Below are 22,516 nucleotides of genomic sequence, written 5' to 3'. Positions count from 1 at the left end.
CTGTACTGACTCCAGTTAGAGATGTATCACTATTTATACTTTCTCTCCTTTATACTATCCTTATCACTTTTCACAGTGTAAATATGACTAATACTTAATTAGTAAATAAATATTTTTTTATTTTATTTGTTGCTATCTTGAGTAAAAAGAAATGATTTAAAAGCATTTTGTCTTTCCTTAACATTCATCCTTTAGATAACCTGTTTGCCAGATAGAACAGTGTGATAATATTATAGCTATAACCTTGCCTAGTATTTAATCACTGTGGATTAGAACTATTTGAATTAAATTAAGGACTTGCCAATAAGATATGTTTTAATGGAAATTAAATAAATACCCTGTGCATTTCTGATAAGCGATATCTTTATTTAAAAAAGACATGTCTGGCACTGTTAATCATAGGCTTTTCACTTACAGTCGTCATTCGAAGTTAAGGTCTATTTACACAGTATGATTATAAGGAATGAGTGTTCTTAGGTTGTCCTGTTGCAGAAAAAATTTAGAGCCAATCAGATGCCTCACTGATGGTATTGCATGATGGATAGGTATCTGTCTGTATTTCCCAGAATTGAGGATACCAAGAATGGGCAACATTGAGGACTATCGATGCAGTGGTCACTAGAGTTGAGCGAATTTGCTCGGATTCGGTTCTGAATATGATCGGCAGCGAATATTGATTTTGCAATGTTCGTCAAACACAGCTGAACGTCATTAGAGTCAATGGGAGTAGAAATTACCAAATAGGTTCGGAACCGATCATCAAATATACATTCGGCACGGATAGGGTACCAATATAGCACGAATATGGCAAATTCAGATTTGGCGATCAAATCCAAACAAATTCGCTCAACTTTAGTGGTCACCAATGAAACTTAGTGCAGCAGATGAATGGCACATCAGGCTTACTTCCCTTTTAAATTGGAAGATGTCCATCAGTGCCATCAACTTTGAACTGGCAACAACCAGTGGGGCTCAGAAGTGGTCTTCATGTATGAATTGTGGCCAAAACTCATGCCATTTGTCACAGGGTCCTTCTCTGATATCACACAATCAACAAAGCAAGAGAATAGTAAACAATCTGACTGGGATGATTTAGCGAATCCTGCTTTGAGCAGGGGGTTGGACCAGATGGCCCAGGAGGTCCCTTCCAACTCTACGATTCTATGATTCAATCCCAAGTCCTTTATTTCGGCAAAAGTACGAAAGGTCAATATACAATCCACCATACAAAGGATAAGATTCCAGAAGGCAAATGCAGTTCAGTAACAGGATAAAAGCCCTGGGAAATTAGAGTCCAACAATCCAGCAGACAGAGGATAACATTGTCCATATACTGTCTTTCACTCTGAGGTGCTGTGTTTACATCATCGTTCCACGCATTATCTGATCTCATGTCTCACCTTCCTGATATTTTAAAAGTCCCTCTCCTCATTCACAGGTCAGGGGAGTTGAAGGTCGCAGGGGCTCATTGTTTTGACAAGCTAGTTCAATATGTCATTAGCATATTAGCAAACAGCATTATTCACTGACCCTGTGGATAGATAACAGTACAGTACTGTGGGGACTAATATATGATGGCAAATAACAGCTATTCATCCAATGGCAAATAACTCCTACAAGAGAATACCATGAAAATCAGTAAAATATTAATACAAACAAAATGATTCCCACATACCATATCCCACCATCACAACCTCTCCCCCCTCTTAATAAGTGAGCATGCCATGAGGTCTACACAGACTTCTGGCCTGCTCACTTTACTTCAAATTGCTTGTACAGTGGCAAGGGTTGCAATAATCATGAGCACTTGTTGTCTTTCCATAAATTCCTGGGTCCTGGAGTTACGGTCATACCAACTTTTTTAACTAGACTGGGCCATTCGCTGTTGTTCATTAGCCAAGGTTGCTAGCTGGGCGAGACGATCTCTGAACTCTAGAACGTAGGGAATGGTGAACATTCCGTGTCTGCGATATCTCCCTCCAATTGTTCTTTCAGAAGAGCAAGAAGCCCACGGACCTTCCGGCCAAACAGATTGCTCTCAAGTGAGATCCGGATGTTGTGGTGCTTGAAGGGCCTGTAGGTGACTGCTCTCCCCTGGTGAATTGCCTTGGGTCAAACCACCTGGGGGTCAGTGATAGTCAGGAATGCCAAGTGTCTCTAAATCCCGATACTTTGTATCCATCAATTAAGACATCCTTCAGGTGACGTTGCTGTTGCTCTGCATTTCTGAGGCACAAAAGCCGGAGTCTGTACACTCCTGAAGGGGTATCTATGATGCCCGGGTCGGTGGTCCTCTTGGGTGGAGATGTGGGTATCTCTTCTTCAGGTGGGATGAAGTGCAGAAGATAAACTGGACGAGTTGGCGCTGCATTGGGCTCCCTCCGAATACTTGAGGGACAGCTGGATTGCAAATGCCCAGGTTGCCCACACCCACAACATCTCTCGGTGATGCCCCAAGAGCGTGGTGGGAACTGAAGGGGCCCAGGATTGTGAGGCATGATTGTCATCGGCCTGCAGCTGGGTGGAGGGACAGCTATAATCTCAGAGGGCCGGGGCAAGGGAGCAGGCTGTGGTTTATTGTTCAGAAGCCTTCTCCATTGCAGTTTGATAGTTAGGGCCTTATCGGCCAGGGCTGCAGCTCTATCAACGGTGCACAGCATGCGCTCCCGGACCCATTCCCGTAATTCTGTGGGGCACTTGGCCAAAAATTGTTCTATCAGGAACACCTGTAAAACATTTTCCACAGTAAAGGCATTTTCTGCTTCCAGCCATCTCCGATATGCCTGGTGCATCTTATGGGCATACATCCTAAACGATCCCCCTGTGGTGCATGGGAGGTCTCGGAACTGGGCCCTATATGAGTCTGGGGTGATAACATTGTAAACCAGAATAGTCCGCTTTACAATGCTATAATCTCGGTTCTGCTGGGAGTCAATGGTTCGGTAAGCCTCTGCCACGCTTCCGTCTAGGAGTCTCACTAATAAACGCATCCAGCTAGACTGGGGTACCTCCATCACAGCATACTGCTGCTCAAAGTCCTTGAAGAAGCCCTCTACATTTCCTGAAACTTTATCAAATGGCTTAAAGTCTGTCCGGGTTACCCGTATTGGCTCCCGGATCATGGGGTTTACTGTTATGAATGAGTCACCATAGGAGGCAAAAACAGAAATACTAGCTAAGTCCAGAAAACCAGAGAAGTTGGCAGCTATCGGATTGCAGACCCCTGAACCTAACAACAACAACTAGCAGTAGCCGTGGAGGGTTCCTACGGTGCCCTGGACCCCTCGATCACAGCAGGAGAACTACATAGCCTAAAGACAGAAAGGGAAATCTAAACTGCCCCAGAGCAGACCCCAAAGCAATAGGCAGCCCCCAACATATAATGACGGTGAAGCAAGATGAAAAAACACTCAGATAGAAAGATAGGCTGAGCAAATGATGGGGCCCAAGGCTAACTAAATAGGACAGAATAGAAAAGCTGCTGTCTGCAATCCGCCAAAACCCTCTCAAAAACAAGAGCCAACAGACTGATAGGGAAAAAGGCCCTGAAGACGCTAGGCTTCAAAAAGACTATATCAGTACTCAGGTATTATCTGAAGACAGAGCAAAAAGGAAATCAGCTCACCCAGCAGGGAAAGGCAGAAATCCAGAAAGACAAGGCAAAACAAAACCAAAACACAAATGCAAAAAGTAGAGCAGAAAACTTAGCTTTTGAGGAGCAGGAATCAGACTGGTCTCCAAGAATCCCTCAGAGTAATCACGCGCAAGGCAGAAGGGCGTCGGCTGCCTTATATCCAGTCAGAAATCCCAGTCACCCAGTCATCATCATTCTGCTCAGGTGCTTTGTAATCAGCCTCACTACCTTCCTTCACCAGAAGAGGGAGTTCATCAGACCTCAATGGTGAAGGGGAAAATGAACTCACAACAGTTTACACTCCACATTGCATTACTCCCTCTTTCAATATCCATCGCTTCTTGTCTCCTCTGGACTTGGCAAGCAGCCTTCTCCTTACACTCCTGAGAGATGCCCGGGCCCAGAACTGTCATCTCTTCTTTTTACCACACCACCCACTGGCTTTTTGGTGTTTGGTCCTCGTCTCATGCACTTGCTCTTCAGACATATAGGAGTAGGTAGTCTGGCTAGCACCCACCAGTAGAGTTGAGCGAAACGGGTCAAAAAAATTCAAAAGTCGCCGACTTTTGGCAAAGTCGGGTTTCATGAAACGAAACCCGACCCTAGGATGAGGTCGGCCACGAGGTCGGCGACTTACGCGCCAAAGTCGCGTTTCAAAAGTTTGTTTTGCGCTCTTTTTCAGCCAATCAGGATACACGGACACTGTGGGCAACGTGATGACATAGGCACGGGTCACCACCATCTTTCAGAAGGGCATGCAAGTGATTGGCTTGCTTTGGTGGGCGTCACAGGGGGTATAAAAGGGCGTGCACGCCGACCGCCATCTTACTTCTGCCGATCTTAGTATAGGGAGAGGTTGCTGCTGATTCTGTAGGGAGAGCGTTAGGCAGGGAAGAAGACAAAAAAACTGCTTCTGCTGCTAGCGATTTGGCCTGAACAACACACCAGTCACTGTGTGTGCAGTGCAAGGGGAGGCTATATAGTGGTGTATCAGTGGTGTTGGTTGTTGGGCTGCCTTCTAAGGCTTCCTGACATTCCTGCATTGCTGTTTACCCACTGCTCCGCAAACTGCTTTTTTAAAAGCAATCCCAATTTTTTTTTTTGTCCTGCTGAGAAGAAAAAAAACCTGCTTCTGCTGCTAGCAATTTGGCCTGCACAACACACCAGTCACTGTGTGTGCAGTGCAAGGGGAGGCTATATAGTGGTGTATCAGTGGTGTTGGTTGTTGGGCTGCCTTCTAAGGCTTCCTGACATTCCTGCATTGCTGTTTACCCACTGCTCTGCAAACTGCTTTTTTAAAAGCAATCCAATCTCCCTTATCCTCTAGTCACTTTTGTCACAGCTGTGCCATCGAGCCTGTCACATAGCGCTCAGATATTCATTGGGCCTCACACAATCCAAAAGTGTCCAGTGTCCAAAAGTGTGTGCAGAGATTCAAAATCTCCCTTATCCTCTAGTCACTTTTGTCACAGCTGTGCCATCGAGCCTGTCACATAGCGCTCAGATATCAGTGGGCCTCACACAATCCAAAAGTGTCCATCCAGTGTCCAAAAGTGTGTGCAGAGATTCAAAATCTCCCTTATCCTCTAGTCACTTTGGTCACAGCTGTGCCATCGAGCCTGTCACATAGCGCTCAGATATCAGTGGGCCTCACACAATCCAAAAGTGTCCAGTGTCCAAAAGTGTGTGCAGAGATTCAAAATCTCCCTTATCCTCTAGTCACTTTGGTCACAGCTGTGCCATCGAGCCTGTCACATAGCGCTCAGATATCAGTGGGCCTCACACAATCCAAAAGTGTCCAGTGTCCAAAAGTGTGTGCAGAGATTCAAAATCTCCCTTATCCTCTAGTCACTTTGGTCACAGCTGTGCCATCGAGCCTGTCACATAGCGCTCAGATATGAGTGGGCCTCACACAATCCAAAAGTGTCCATCCAGTGTCCAAAAGTGTGTGCAGAGATTCAAAATCTCCCTTATCCTCTAGTCACTTTGGTCACAGCTGTGCCATCGAGCCTGTCACATAGCGCTCAGATATCAGTGGGCCTCACACAATCCAAAAGTGTCCATCCAGTGTCCAAAAGTGTGTGCAGAGATTCAAAATCTCCCTTATCCTCTAGTCACTTTGGTCACAGCTGTGCCATCGAGCCTGTCACATAGCGCTCAGATATCAGTGGGCCTCACACAATCCAAAAGTCTCCATCCAGTGTCCAAAAGTGTGTGCAGAGATTCAAAATCTCCATTATCCTCTAGTCACTTTGGTCACAGCTGTGCCATCGAGCCTGTCACATAGCGCTCAGATATCAGTGGGTCTCACACAATCCAAAAGTGTCCATCCAGTGTCCAAAAGTGTGTGCAGAGATTCAAAATCTCCCTTATCCTCTAGTCACTTTGGTCACAGCTGTGCCATCGAGCCTGTCACATAGCGCTCAGATATCAGTGGGCCTCACACAATCCAAAAGTGTCCATCCAGTGTCCAAAAGTGTGTGCAGAGATTCAAAATCTCCCTTATCCTCTAGTCACTTTGGTCACAGCTGTGCCATCGAGCCTGTCACATAGCGCTCAGATATCAGTGGGCCTCACACAATCCAAAAGTGTCCATCCAGTGTCCAAAAGTATGTGCAGAGATTCAAAATCTCCCTTATCCTCTAGTCACTTTGGTCACAGCTGTGCCATCGAGCCTGTCACATAGCGCTCAGATATCAGTGGGCCTCACACAATCCAAAAGTGTCCATCCAGTGTCCAAAAGTGTGTGCAGAGATTCAAAATCTCCCTTATCCTCTAGTCACTTTGGTCACAGCTGTGCCATCGAGCCTGTCACATAGCGCTCAGATATCAGTGGGCCTCACACAATCCAAAAGTGTCCATCCAGTGTCCAAAAGTGTGTGCAGAGATTCAAAATCTCCCTTATCCTCTAGTCACTTTGGTCACAGCTGTGCCATCGAGCCTGTCACATAGCGCTCAGATATCAGTGGGCCTCACACAATCCAAAAGTGTCCATCCAGTGTCCAAAAGTGTGTGCAGAGATTCAAAATCTCCCTTATCCTCTAGTCACTTTGGTCACAGCTGTGCCATCGAGCCTGTCACATAGCGCTCAGATATCAGTGGGCCTCACACAATCCAAAAGTGTCCATCCAGTGTCCAAAAGTGTGTGCAGAGATTCAAAATCTCCCTTATCCTGTAGTCACTTTGGTCACAGCTGTGCCATCGAGCCAGTCACATAGCGCTCAGATATCAGTGGGCCTCACACAATCCAAAAGTGTCCATCCAGTGTCCAAAAGTGTGTGCAGAGATTCAAAATCTCCCTTATCCTCTAGTCACTTTGGTCACAGCTGTGCCATCGAGCCTGTCACATAGCGCTCAGATATCAGTGGGCCTCACACAATCCAAAAGTGTCCATCCAGTGTCCAAAAGTGTGTGCAGAGATTCAAAATCTCCATTATCCTCTAGTCACTTTGGTCACAGCTGTGCCATCGAGCCTGTCACATAGCGCTCAGATATCAGTGGGCCTCACACAATCCAAACGTGTCCAGTGTCCACAAGTGTCTGCAGAAATTCAAAATCTCCCTTATCCTCTAGTCACTTTGGTCACAGCTGTGCCATCGAGCCTGTCACATAGCGCACAGATATCAGTGGGCCTCACACAATCCAAAAGAGTCCATCCAGTGTCCAAAAGTGTGTGCAGAGATTCAAAAACTCCCTTATCCTCTAGTCACTTTGGTCACAGCTGTGCCATCGAGCCTGTCACATAGCGCTCAGATATCAGTGGGCCTCACACAATCCAAAAGTGTCCATCCAGTGTCCAAAAGTGTGTGCAGAGATTCAAAATCTCCCTTATCCTCTAGTCACTTTGGTCACAGCTGTGCCATCGAGCCTGTCACATAGCGCTCAGATATCAGTGGGCCTCACACAATCCAAAAGTGTCCATCCAGTGTCCAAAAGTGTGTGCAGAGATTCAAAATCTCCCTTATCCTGTAGTCACTTTGGTCACAGCTGTGCCATCGAGCCAGTCACATAGCGCTCAGATATCAGTGGGCCTCACACAATCCAAAAGTGTCCATCCAGTGTCCAAAAGTGTGTGCAGAGATTCAAAATCTCCCTTATCCTCTAGTCACTTTGGTCACAGCTGTGCCATCGAGCCTGTCACATAGCACTCAGATATCAGTGGGCCTCACACAATCCAAAAGTGTCCATCCAGTGTCCAAAAGTGTGTGCAGAGATTCAAAATCTCCCTTATCCTCTAGTCACTTTGGTCACAGCTGTGCCATTGAGCCTGTCACATAGCGCTCAGATATCAGTGGGCCTCACACAATCCAAAAGTGTCCATCCAGTGTCCAAAAGTGTGTGCAGAGATTCAAAATCTCCCTTATCCTCTAGTCACTTTGGTCACAGCTGTGCCATCGAGCCTGTCACATAGCGCTCAGATATCAGTGGGCCTCACACAATCCAAAAGTGTCCAGTGTCCAAAAGTGTGTGCAGAGATTCAAAATCTCCCTTATCCTCTAGTCACTTTGGTCACAGCTGTGCCATCGAGCCTGTCACATAGCGCTCAGATATCAGTGGGCCTCACACAATCCAAAAGTGTCCATCCAGTGTCCAAAAGTGTGTGCAGAGATTCAAAATCTCCCTTATCCTCTAGTCACTTTGGTCACAGCTGTGCCATCGAGCCTGTCACATAGCGCTCAGATATCAGTGGGCCTCACACAATCCAAAAGTGTCCATCCAGTGTCCAAAAGTGTGTGCAGAGATTCAAAATCTCCCTTATCCTCTAGTCACTTTGGTCACAGCTGTGCCATCGAGCCTGTCACATAGTGCTCAGATATCAGTGGGCCTCACACAATCCAAAAGTGTCCATCCAGTGTCCAAAAGTGTGTGCAGAATTTCAAAATCTCCCTTATCATCTAGTCACTTTTGTCACAGCTGTGCCATCGAGCCTGTCACATAGCGCTCAGATATCAGTGGGCCTCACACAATCCAAAAGTGTCCATCCAGTGTCCAAAAGTGTGTGCAGAGATTCAAAATCTCCCTTATCCTCTAGTCACTTTGGTCACAGCTGTGCCATCGAGCCTGTCACATAGCGCTCAGATATCAGTGGGCCTCACACAATCCAAAAGTGTCCATCCAGTGTCCAAAAGTGTGTGCAGAGATTCAAAATCTCCCTTATCCTCTAGTCACTTTGGTCACAGCTGTGCCATCGAGCCTGTCACATAGCGCTCAGATATCAGTGGGCCTCACACAATCCAAAAGTGTCCAATGTCCAAAAGTGTGTGCAGAGATTCAAAATCTCCCTTATCCTCTAGTCACTTTGGTCACAGCTGTGCCATCGAGCCTGTCACATAGCGCTCAGATATCAGTGGGCCTCACACAATCCAAAAGTGTCCATCCAGTGTCCAAAAGTGTGTGCAGAGATTCAAAATCTCCCTTATCCTCTAGTCACTTTGGTCACAGCTGTGCCATCGAGCCTGTCACATAGCGCTCAGATATCAGTGGGCCTCACACAATCCAAAAGTGTCCAATGTCCAAAAGTGTGTGCAGAGATTCAAAATCTCCCTTATCCTCTAGTCACTTTGGTGACAGCTGTGCCATCGAGCCTGTAACATAGCGCTCAGATATCAGTGGGCCTCACACAATCCAAAAGTGTCCATCCAGTGTCCAAAAGTGTGTGCAGAGATTCAAAATCTCCCTTATCCTCTAGTCACTTTGGTCACAGCTGTGCCATCGAGCCTGTCACATAGTGCTCAGATATCAGTGGGCCTCACACAATCCAAAAGTGTCCATCCAGTGTCCAAAAGTGTGTGCAGAATTTCAAAATCTCCCTTATCATCTAGTCACTTTTGTCACAGCTGTGCCATCGAGCCTGTCACATAGCGCTCAGATATCAGTGGGCCTCACACAATCCAAAAGTGTCCATCCAGTGTCCAAAAGTGTGTGCAGAGATTCAAAATCTCCCTTATCCTCTAGTCACTTTGGTCACAGCTGTGCCATCGAGCCTGTCACATAGCGCTCAGATATCAGTGGGCCTCACACAATCCAAAAGTGTCCAATGTCCAAAAGTGTGTGCAGAGATTCAAAATCTCCCTTATCCTCTAGTCACTTTGGTCACAGCTGTGCCATCGAGCCTGTCACATAGCGCTCAGATATCAGTGGGCCTCACACAATCCAAAAGTGTCCAGTGTCCAAAAGTGTGTGCAGAGATTCAAAATCTCCCTTATCCTCTAGTCACTTTGGTCACAGCTGTGCCATCGAGCCTGTGACATAGCGCTCAGATATCAGTGGGCCTCACACAATCCAAAAGTGTCCAGTGTCCAAAAGTGTGTGCAGAGATTCAAAATCTCCCTTATCCTCTAGTCACTTTGGTCACAGCTGTGCCATCGAGCCTGTCACATAGCGCTCAGATATCAGTGGGCCTCACACAATCCAAACGTGTCCAGTGTCCACAAGTGTCTGCAGAAATTCAAAATCTCCCCTGTCCTATAGACACCTTGTACCTTGTTTTACATTACTATATAGTTTGTTGGATTTTGTCTGCATTTCTACCAAAAATGAGGAAGGCTGGTGGAAGAGGCCGTGGAATTGGGCGGGGGTTGGCAGCTGGTAATGATGGTGTTGGTGGTGGATCTGATGGTAGTGGCAAGAGGAAAATAGGACCGAATGCAGGAGGTGCTGACCCTGCGTCATCGTCTGGCTACATAAGGCCTCGAACGCTTAGTTTTCTAGGAGTTGGCAAACCGCTTTTAAAGCCAGAGCATCAGGAAAAAGTTTTGTCTTACATTGCTGACTCAGCCTCCAGCTCTATCGCCTCCTCTTCTTCAGTTGTAAAAAGTAAAAGCACTGAGTCGTCATTGGAGGCTCATGTTCATGAACCACACCTTTCCTTGTGTCCTTCACCCCAACCAAGATTGAAGGATGACGCAGGCCATACTACAGATTACTCCATGGAGCTGTTTTCACATACCATGCCTGGATTATCAAGTGAAATGGTGAATTACCCAGGCCAAGATGAATCTGACATGGAGTGCACTGATGCACAGCCGCTGATGGATGATTCTGCTGGTACATTCACTCAGAGCACTACATTGTCCTCGCAGTGTACAGAGCCAGATTCTGACCCTGATGAGACTCAGGTGCCCCTTCCCGCACACTATACCACCATACACGGTGACACAGAGGAAGGTGCACATGACATAGAAGAGGAGGTGATGGATGACCCAGTTGTTGACCCAGATTGGCATCCATTGGGGGAAGAGGGTGCTGCTTCCAATAGCTCAGATGAGGAGCATCCACAGCAGACATCGACATCGCAACAGCTGTTATCTGGCAGGCCCGGAGCACTCCAAAGACAGGTTCCAAACATCAAAAGAGTTGCTGGACAGCTTGTCCAGAGGGTCAAAAGATCACAGCGTGCTAGGCCGCAAAATGTCTGCCAAAGTAGGAAGAGTGCAGTGTGGCACTTTTTTGAACAAAATCCTCATGATCAGGCCAAGGTTATCTGTAAGAAGTGCGCAAAGACCTTTAGCCGAGGGAAAAATCTGAAAAATTTGAATGCCAGTTGCATGCTTAGACATTTAACCAGCATGCACTTGCAAGCGTGGACACAACACCAAACCTCAAGTGCCACATGTGCAACTGATCACAACGAAGGTAGTCAGCAACGCTACATTGTTTCCCCCACTGTAAGCCCACCGGTTAGCACAGCAGCAAATGTTGAGGTGTCGTTGCAAGACCACAGCAGTCAGGGAATCCCACTGTTATATCAACGAAAGACTGATTCTAGGCCATCAGAAAGAACACCAACTCCATCACCATCATCAACCCTCTCTCAGTCCGCCCTGTCCACCGCTACTTCCACCATATGCAGCTCTCAAGTCCAGCTCACCATCCCAGACACTATGAGTAGGTCAAGAAAGTACTCAGTCTCTCATCCGCGTACACTGGGTTTGAACGCCCACATTGCCAAACTAATCTCGTTTGAGATGATGCCCTTTCGGTTGGTGGAAAGCACAGCTTTCCGCGAACTCATGGCCTATGCAGTACCACGCTATGACCTACCCAGTCGCCACTTCTTCTCTCGCAAAGCCATCCCAGCCCTCCACCATCATGTGATAGACCGCATTGTCCATGCACTCAAGCAGTCAGTGAGCGGAAAGGTGCACCTCACAACTGATGCATGGTCCAGTCGGCATGGCCAGGGCCATTACGTGTCCATCACTGCGCACTGGGTTAATGTGGTGGATGCAGGGTCCACAGGGGACAGCGGTGGTGGGACAGTGCTGCCTAGCCCACGGTATAGGAAACAGTTGGCTGTAGGCGTTCGACCCTCCTCCTCCTCCTCCAGAAGCGAAAGCTCGTCCACAGAGCGCAGTCGTACGAGCACTCCATCAGCAGCTGCCACTGTTGCACACGATGTGTCCCCCTATCGAGCAGCTAGTGGAAAGCGTCAGCAGGCTGTGTTGCAGATGATGTGTTTGGGCGACAGACACACCGCTGAGGTGCTGGCCGAGTACTTGAAGCGACAAACTGAGTCATGGCTGGGCAGTGTACATCTTGAGGCAGGCAAGGTAGTTAGTGATAACGGCCGTAATTTTGTGGCAGCCATAGCCCTTTCAAAACTCAGCCACATACCTTGCTTGGCTCACACCTTGAACCTGGTGGTGCAGTGCTTCCTCAAAAATTATCCGGAGTTAACAGCCCTGCTCCAGAAGGTGCGAAGACTGTGCTCGCACATCCGCCGGTCGCCTGTACACTCCGTTCGTATGCAGAAGCTGCAGCGATTGCTCCACCTTCCCAACCACCGCCTCATTATCGACATTGCAACAAGGTGGAACTCCACCCTGCACATGGTGGAGCGGCTGTGCGAGCAGAGGCAGGCCATAATGCATTTGTGGGAGGATACACGGCCAGGCACTTTGAGAGCAGACATGGAGTTGACAGGTGTGCAGTGGTCGAAGCTGAAAGACCTTTGTAAAGTCCTTCAGTGTTTTGAGGAATGCACACGGCTGGTAAGCACAGACGACGCCATCCTAAGCATGAGCATCCCACTTATGCGTCTGCTCATGCAAACTTTGACGCACCTTAAGGAGCAGGCGTCTGCAGCCAATGTTGATGAGGAGGAAGAGGAGGAGGGAATCCTTGATGACATTCAGCCATTGTCTGCTCAGGGACCTCTCCTGGACGAGGTGGAGGAAGAAGAGGAGGAGGAGGAGGATGATGGGGATGATTACTTAGGGGAGGAGGATGCATCTCGTGGGGCAAGTGAAAATGTTGGCGTGGCAAGGTCTGGTACAGGGTTTGTGCGTGACTGGAGGGATGTGGATTTGCCAGAAAGTGCTCCTCCACCCAGCACTCGCAGTGCATCATTGACACCGGGAACATTGGCCCATATGTCAGATTATGCCTTGCGGATCCTAAAAAGGGACCCCCGCATTGCCAAAATGATGAACGATGACGACTACTGGTTGGCCAGCATCCTGGATCCACGCTATAAAGGCAAATTACAAAACATCATGCCACAGGAGAACCTTGACCTAATATTGGCTAATAAACAAGCAACTCTGGTAAATCGGTTGCTTGAGGCATTCCCAGCACACAGCAGCAGTGATGGTTCTCACACGAGCTGTACGGGCCGGGGGCAGCTTGGCAGAGGTGTTTGTGGTGCACACAGCAGAAGTGGCATTGGAGACAGGGGTTTCATGACAATGTTGTGGACTGATTTTTCAAATACCGCTCACACAACTGGTAATACTGCATCGATGGAAAGTGACAGGAGACAGCATTTGTCAACTATGGTTACAAACTACTTTTCCTCCCATATCGATGTTCTCCCACACAGGTCATTCCCCTTTGACTATTGGGCCGCTAAACTGGACACCTGGCCTGAATTGGCCCAATATGCCTTACAGGAGCTCGCTTGCCCAGCTGCAAGTGTGCTATCGGAAAGAGTCTTCAGTGCAGCTGGATCAATCCTGACAGAAAAAAGGACCCGTCTGTCAACCCAAAATGTGGATGATCTAACCTTCATTAAAATGAACCACGCATGGGTTTCCAAGGATTTTGTCCCACCTTCCCCTGATGACACATAGGGTGACAGAAAAATGGCTTGCTTTGGTCCACCTCTTCCTGGTACTTCACCTATTTCGCCTTTTGCATCAGCTGAATGTCCAACATCAACATATGCCACTTTCTAAAACTCACTAACTGTGCTGCCTCCCCCCCCATGGCCGGGGTCACCACCTAGCGCACGACACCGTGCGAGTGCCGTTGCCCTGGACAGGTGGGTAGGCCGACTCTTGGGCGCGGGCACTGGCACAGGGTCCCTCATAGTGCAATCAAGTGTCTCTGACGGTGGTGGTGCACACCCGCCGTCAGACACACTGCTGTACTATGAGGGGCCCAGTGCTAGTACCGACGCCCACGAGTGGGCCCCCCTTGCTTGGGCAGGGCCCCAGCATTTGCAATCTTTACCTCTCCCTGCTCCTCCGCTGTGTAATCTGGGCCGTCAAATCCATACTGTGCCTGACACCGTCTGAGCCTGCCTCCTGATGTATAGACATATATTTTGAATGTGTACGCTATCCATACATGTTATCCGGGGATACGGTACCCTTTCTAACCTTTGTGCAATCACGTGCAATCCATACTGGGCCTAACACCGTCTGAGCCTGCCTCCTGAGACATATATTTTGAATGTGTACGCTATCCATACATGTTATCCGGGGATACGGTACCCTTTCTAACCTTTGTGCAATCACGTGCAATCCATACTGGGCCTAACACCGTCTGAGCCTGCCTCCTGAGACATATATTTTGAATGTGTACGCTATCCATACATGTTATTTGGGGATACGGTACCCTTTCTAACCTTTGTGCAATCACGTGCAATCCATACTGGGCCTAACACCGTCTGAGCCTGCCTCCTGAGACATATATTTTGAATGTGTACGCTATCCATACATGTTATCTGGGGATACGGTACCCTTTCTAACCTTTTTGCAATCACGTGCAATCCATACTGGGCCTAACACCGTCTGAGCCTGCCTCCTGATGTATAGACATATATTTTGAATGTGTACACTATCCATACATGTTATCTGGGGATACGGTACCCTTTCTCACCTTTGTGCAATCACGTGCAATCCATACTGGGCCTAACACCGTCTGAGAATGATAGATGGGGCCCACCATACACTGGAACATTCCAAAGGTGGACATCAGACACTGGAGCAGCATTTACAGGGCCCATTATACACTAGAGCATTAGAAATGGGGCCCATTATGTTTGGAGCATTATTTGGGCCCATAAGACAGTAGAGCTTCATCCATGGGGACCAACATATACTGTAGCATTATGTGGAGCTCATCATATACTGTTTCAAACATTATATGGGACCAATGATTCTGTATGGAGAAATAGATGGGCCTCGTCATGAGATGTAAAAAGTGAGGTATTTTTCATTGAACTATACCGCTATTTCTCTGCCGTATCGGAGCATGATGAGTTGTGGTATGTGTTAAAGGGGCGCTCTTTCGCCCAGGGCACATGAAAACCTGGAGCCAGCCCTCCCCCCCCACAGTCTGTAGCCAAATAACCCCCATTTTTCAGTGCGTAACTTGTATTATGAAGTTAATTAAGGTTGACAAGCTTAGGTAAGAAGAATTGATGCTTTTGGCATTCAAATGGGCACTGATGGTGTGTTTCCTGTCCTCCTCTCACTGCCGACTTTTATTCCCCATTGACTTACATTGGGTTTCGTGTTTCGGGACGACCCCGACTTTTCCCTATAATCGGACGATCTTGCTCGACCCGACTTTTGGAAAAGTCGGGTTTCACGAAACGAAACGCGACCCTAAAAAAACAAAAGTCGCTCAACTCTACCCACCAGTAGATCAATTAAGGCCTCTTTAGTCAGTTCCTGGTAGTTCAGGCCCAGGTCTCTGGCTCTCTTCTGTAAACTGGATACAGTCCAATTTCTGTACTCATTCTGTGGGTGGTTCTCCATTTGGTTACGCTCTGTTGATCCCAATGCTGCCACCAGTTGTTATGGGTCCTTCTCCGGTATCACACAATCAACAGAGCAAGAGAAGAGTAAACAATCCCAAGTCCTTTATTTAGGCAAAAATACTAAAGGTCCATATACAATCCACCACACAAAGGATAAGATAGTCCAGAAGCCAAATGCAGTTCAGTAACAGGATAAACGCCCTGGGAAATGAGGGTCCACCATTCCAGCAGACAGAGGATAACTGTTATGAATGAGTCAAGCTAAGCCCAGAAAACCGGAGAGGTTGGTAACTAGCGGATTGCAGACCCCTGATCCTATCAACAACAACTAGCAGTGGCCGTGGAGCGTGCCTACGGTGGTCCTAGTCGCCTCGTCATGCCGGAGAACTAAATAAGCCTAAAGAAAGAAAGGGAAAATCTAAACTGCCCCAGAGCAGACCCCAAAGCAATAGACAGCCCCCAACATGTATTGTCAGTGAAACAAGATGAAAACACAGACACAGGTAGAAAGATAGGCTGAGAAAACGATGGGGCCCTCGCTAACTAGAAAGGACAGGAAAGAAAAGCTGCTGTCTGCAGTCACGCAAAAAACCCTGCCAAAAAGAATGTCCAACACGTCTGATAGAAAAAAAGGCCCTGAAGTCGCTAGGCTTCAAATCACTATATCAGCACTCAGGTATATTCTGAAGACAGAGCAAAAGAGATCAACTGATCAGAGACAAAATGTGGATTCAGCCCAGTCCCAGCCAGGGCTGGCTGAACACAAAAACTAAGCCAACCAGACAAAAATTCATATGAACAATAGCAGAGAAAACTTAGCTTTAGGAAGGCAGGAACCAAACTGGAAACCAGGAGCAACAGTCAGGAAAAATCACCAGCAAGAAACTACGAAGTCGGCTGCCTTAAATCCAATCAGAAACTCCTGATGTCCAATCACAGTCCTCTTCCTCAGGTGGCCAGTCTCTGCCATTTTGATCAGCTTCATTACCTCCCTTCACCAACAGAGGGAGTGCAGATAGAGAACTCACTACTCCTCTGTCAGCACAGCCAGCTCCATAACCCTCACCAGAAGCCAGAGGCAAACCCGAAAATGAGCTCACAACAGTACCCCCCCTTGAGAAGGGGTCACCGAACCCTCATCCACGCCACCGGGCCAATCAGGATGGGCCCGATGAAAAGCACGAACCAATCTAGCGGCATGAATATCAGAGGCAGAGACCCAAGAATTGTCCTCCAGGCCATAACCCTTCCACTTGACCAAATACTGGAGTCTCCGTCTAGCCAGATGAGAATCCAGTATTTTCTCTACCTCATATTCCACATTACCTTCAACCAATACAGGGTCAGGAGGTGCAGCCATAGGAACTACTGGCTTAACATATCTCTTCAACAGCGACTTATGAAACACGTTATGGATCTTAAACGTAACAGGAAGAGCCAATCGAAAAGAAACCGGATTAAGAATCTCCAAAATCTTGTAAGGTCCAATAAATCTTGGCTTGAACTTTGGAGAAGCCACCTTCATAGAGATATTCTTTGATGATAACCAAACCATATCACCCACTTTAAACCGGGGACCAATGGTCCTATGCCGGTTAGAAAACCGCTGGGCCTTTTCCTCGGAGAGAGACAACTTATCCACTTTTTGGTCCCAAATCTGCTGCATTCTCTCTACTACAGTGTCAACACCTGGGCAGGCTGAAGATTCCACTTGCCCTGAAAAAAATCGAGGATGAAACCCAAAGTTACAGAAAAAGGGCGACATCAAGGTGGCAGAACTAGCTCTATTATTTAAAGCAAATTCGGCCAAGGGCAAAAATGAAACCAAATCATCGTGATCAGCAGATATAAAACATCTCAAATAGGACTCCAAAGTTTGGTTTGTTCTCTCCGTCTGCCCATTGGTCTGAGGGTGAAACGCAGAGGAGAAGGACAACTGAATTCCCAGCTTGGAACAAAAGGCTTTCCAGAATCTGGAAACAAACTGAACTCCTCTGTCCGATACAATGTTCTCAGGAATCCCATGCAACCGAACCACCTGTTGTAAAAACAAGGGCACCAACTCAGCGGAAGATGGCAACTTTGGGAGTGGTACAAGATGGACCATCTTAGAGAATCTATCACAAATCACCCAGATAACAGTCATTCTCTGAGAGACAGGAAGATCAGAAATAAAATCCATTGAAATATGGGTCCATGGCCTCTTAGGCACCGGCAAGGGCATCAACAACCCACTAGAGCGAGAACAGGGTTTAGACCGGGAACAAGTCCCACAGGACTGTACAAAATTCCTGACATCACGAGATAAGGCGGGCCACCTAAAAGACCGACTCACCAAATCTCTGGTGCCAAAAATACCTGGATGACCAGCCAATGTGGAGCAATGAACTTCAGACATCACTCTCTTCCTCCACTGGTCAGGAACATACAATTTTCCCATAGGACAACGCTCAGGTTTGTCCTCCTGGAATTCTTCCAGAGCACGTCTCAAATCGGGTGAGATGGCAGAAAGAACTTCCCCCTCACCTAGGATGGTAGTAAGCTTGGTCACAAAAGGAGAATCAGCAAAGAAACTCCTAGAAAGGGCGTCTGCCTTAACATTCTTAGTGCCTGGAAGAAAGGAGACCACAAAATCAAAACGCGTAAAAAACAAGGCCCACCTAGCCTGTCTAGGATTCAAGCGTTTGGCCGACTCAAGGTAAATCAAATTCTTGTGGTCAGTGAGGACCACAACTTGATGTCTAGCTCTCTCCAACCAATGTGTCCACTCCTCAAATGCCCATTTCATGGCTAACAATTCCCGATTCCCCACATCATAGTTGCGTTCAGATGGGGAGAACTTTTGGGAAAAGAAGGCACAGGGATTCATTTTAGACGTCACCGGATCTTTTTGGGACAAAACAGCTCCTGCACCAATCTCTGAAGCGTCTACCTCCACCTGAAAAGGAAGTAAGACATCAGGTTGCCGCAAAACCGGAGAAGAAGTGAACCTCTGCTTCAGCTCCTGAAAGGCCGAAACAGCCTCTGAAGACCAATTCAGCACATCAGCACCCTTCTTAGTTAAATCAGTCAGTGGTTTAGTCAATACCAGAAAAATTAGCTATAAATTTACGATAAAAATTAGCAAAACCCAAAAACTTCTGTAGAGCCTTCAAAGAAGTGGGTTGAACCCAATCATAAAAGGCCTGTACCTTGGCCGGGTCCATTTCAGTAGTTGACGGAGACAAAATAAATCCCAAAAATGAAATCCTCTGTTGTACACCAAAAAGGCACTTCGATCCCTTAGCAAACAAGGAATTCTCCCTCAAAATCCGGAACACAGTCCGAACATGTTCCACATGAGAATCCCAATCCCTGGAAAAGGTCAAAATATCATCCAGATAGATGATCAAAAACTCAAAAACTTATCCACAAAGTCCCGGAAAATATCATTCATGAAGGATTGGAAGACAGAAGGGGCATTAATGATCCCAAAAGGCATCACCAGGTACTCAAAATGTCCCTCCGGAGTATTAAACGCCGTCTTCCATTCATCCCCATGCTTGATGCGAATAAGATTATACACCCCCCTGAGGTCAAGCTTAGTAAACCAGCAAGCACCATTAACTCTGGAGAATAAATCAGAAATCAGGGGTAACGGATACTGAAATTTATCCGTGATTTTGTTGAGGGAACGATAGTCAATACAAGGCCTCAATGAACCATCCTTCTTGGCCGCGAAAAAAAAACCTGCACCTAAGGGCGAAGAGGATGGTCTAATATGATCCTTCTCCAACGACTCCTTAATATAAGATCGCATAGCCTCGTGTTCGGGTACAGAAAAATTGAAAAGTCCACCCTTGGGAAATTTACACCCAGGTCTCAACTCAATTGCACAGTCATAACTCCTATGAGGAGGCAAAGACGCAGACTTGCTCTCTCTCACTAAATACATAATAAAAATCAGCCAAATAGTCAGGAACATCATGTGACTGGGGAGAGGTGGAGAAAACAGGAGTGTCACCAAGAGCACACCGACAACCCCAACTCACCACAGACAGATTTCCAATCCAAAACCGGATTATGGATTTGCAACCAGGGAAAACCCAGAACAGTGGTACTGTATCATGTAAATTATGCAACACCAAAAATCTGCAATTTTCTTGGTGGTCTGGGGCGACCCACATTATCACCTGGGTCCAAAACTGAGGTTTATTCTTCGCCAAAGGAGTAGCATCAATACCCCTCAAAGGAATAGGCGTCCGCAGAGGTGTCATAGGAAATCCACAACGTTTAGCAAAATCCAAGTCCATTAGATTCAAGGCCGCTCCTGAATCCACAAAAGCCTTCACGGAAAATGTGGATAAGGAGCAGATCAGAGTATTTGCCAAAAGAAACTTAGGTTGTACACCACCCACAGCAAATGTGTGTGCAAAACATTTTTCTCTCATTTAGGGCAGACAGAAATAACATGAGAGGCATCTCCACAGAAAAAACACAGCTTATTACGCCTTCTAAACTCCTGACGTTGCGCCCTAGACAAAACTCCATCACATTGCATAGGTTCAGACATTTGTTCAAAATGTGGCAGCTCCTCCCTTGTAGTCTTGCGTTCGCGTAAACGCCGATCAACTTGAATGGCTAATGACATAGAATCGTCAATACCAGACGGAACAGGAAATCCCACCATAGTATCTTTTAAAGTTTCAGACAAACCCTTCCGAAAGAGAGCTGCCAATGCACTATCATTCCATGTAGTAAGGACCGCCCACTTTTGTAATTTCTGACAGTATAACTCTGCAGGATCCTGACCCTGGTTCAATGCCAATAGGGCTCTCTCAGCTTGATCAATAGCATTAGGTTCATCATATAACAACCCCAAGGCTTGAAAAAATACATCCACATTAGTCAAAACAGGATCTTCAGGTGTCAAAGAAAACGCCCAATCCTGGGGATCACCGTGCAGCAAGGAGATGACAATTTTAACCTGTTGCGCGGAGCTCCCCGATGAGTTAGGCTTCAAGGCAAGAAATAATTTACAATTATTCTTAAAATTCAAAAATTTAGACCGATCCCCAGAAAACACACCAGGAGCAGGGATCCTTGGTTCAACAGCATGTGAATGATTGAGATAGGCAGAACCCCGCACTTCAGCAGCGAGCTGCTCCACGCGATCAGACAATTGCTTAATCTCCATCAAGGAGAAAAAGAAAAGAAAAAAAAAATTCTCTCCTGCTTTTGAGTACCCTAGAATCTGCGGTATGGCTGGTGATTCTGTTATGAATGAGTCACCGAGGTTGGTAACTAGTGGATTGCAGACCCCTGATCCTATCCACAACAACTAGCAGTAGCCGTGGAGCGTGCCTACGGTGGTCCTAGATGCCTCGTCACGGCCGGAGAACTAAATAAGCCTAAAGAAAGAAAGGGAAAATCTAAACTGCCCCACAGCAGACCCCATAGCAATAGACAGCCCCCAACATGTATTGTCGGTGAAACAAGATGAAAACACAGACACAGGTAGAAAGATAGGCTGAGCAAACGATGGGGCCCTCGCTAACTAGAAAGGACAGGAAAGAAAAGCTGCTGTCTGCAATCATGCAAAAAACCATGCCAAAAAAATGTCCCACACGTCTGATAGAGAAAAGGCCCTGAAGTCGCTAGGCTTCAAATCACTATATCAACACTCAGGTATATTCTGAAGACAGAGCAAAAGAGATCAACAAAAATGGGGATTCAGCCCAGTCCCAGCCAGGGCTGGCTGAACACAAAAACTAAGTAAACCAGACAAAAACTCATTTGAACAATAGCAGAGAAAACTTAGCTTTAGGAAGGCAGGAACCAAACTGGAAACCAGGAGCCACAGTCAGGAAAAATCACCAGCAAGAAACTAGGAAGTCGACTGCCTTAAATCCAATCAGAAACTCCTGATGTCCAATCACAGTCCTCTTCCTCAGGTGGCCGGTCTCTGCCATTTAGATCATCTTCATTATCTCCCTTCACCAACAGAGGGAGTCCAGATAGAGAACTCACTACTCCTCTGTCAGCACAGCCAGCTCCATAACCCTCACCAGAAGCCAGAGGCAAACCCGAAAATGAGCTCACAACAGATAACATTGTCCATGTACTCTCTTTTTCTCTGAGGTGCTGTGTTCACATCATCGTTCCACACAAGATCTGATCTCCTGTCTCACCTTCCTCATATTTCAAAAGTCCCTTTCCTTATTCACAGGTCAGGGAAGAAGCTTTATTCATTGACCCTGTGGAAAGATAACAGTACAGTACTGTGGGGACAAATATCATCAACTGGCAAATAACAACTCCTACAGGAGAACACCATGAAAATCAGTAAAATATTAATATAAACAAAATGATACCCACAAATACTATTTTGCGTGTTTTCTCTCAGAAAGGAAAAGTTACATCAACTGATCCTCACTGTCCTATTAAAGGAATAGAAGAATCCAGGATATCTATAAACAGAAAGATAGTGAGGAAACACTTAGCTAACATAAATGAATTCAAGTCTCCAGGTCCAGGTGAATTACACCCCAGAGTACTGAAGAATAGAGTTGAGCAAAACGGGTCAAGCAAATTCAAAAGTTGCCGACTTTCGCCAAAGTCGGGTTTCATGAAACGAAACCCGACCTTAGCTTGAGGTCGGCCACGAGGTCGGCAACTTTAGCGGCAAAGTCGCGTTTCAAAAGATACTTTAGCGCCCTTTTGCAGCCAATCAGGAAGAACGGACACTGTGGTCAATGTGATGACATAGGCAGCGGTCACCACCATCTTGGAGAAGGGCATGCAAGTGATTGGCTTGCTTTGTGGGGCGTCACAGGGGGTATAAAAGGGCGTGCACACTGACCGCTCATGCTGATCTCAGAATAGGGAGAGCTGCTGCTGCTGATGATTCT

The sequence above is a fragment of the Dendrobates tinctorius genome, unplaced genomic scaffold, assembly GCF_039654945.1.
Source record: "Dendrobates tinctorius isolate UK_male_01 unplaced genomic scaffold, ASM3965494v1 ptg000304l, whole genome shotgun sequence".
NCBI classification, from domain to species: domain Eukaryota; kingdom Metazoa; phylum Chordata; class Amphibia; order Anura; family Dendrobatidae; genus Dendrobates; species Dendrobates tinctorius.
The sequence above is the reverse complement of the archived record's forward strand: the minus strand, read 5'-3'. Positions refer to the sequence as shown.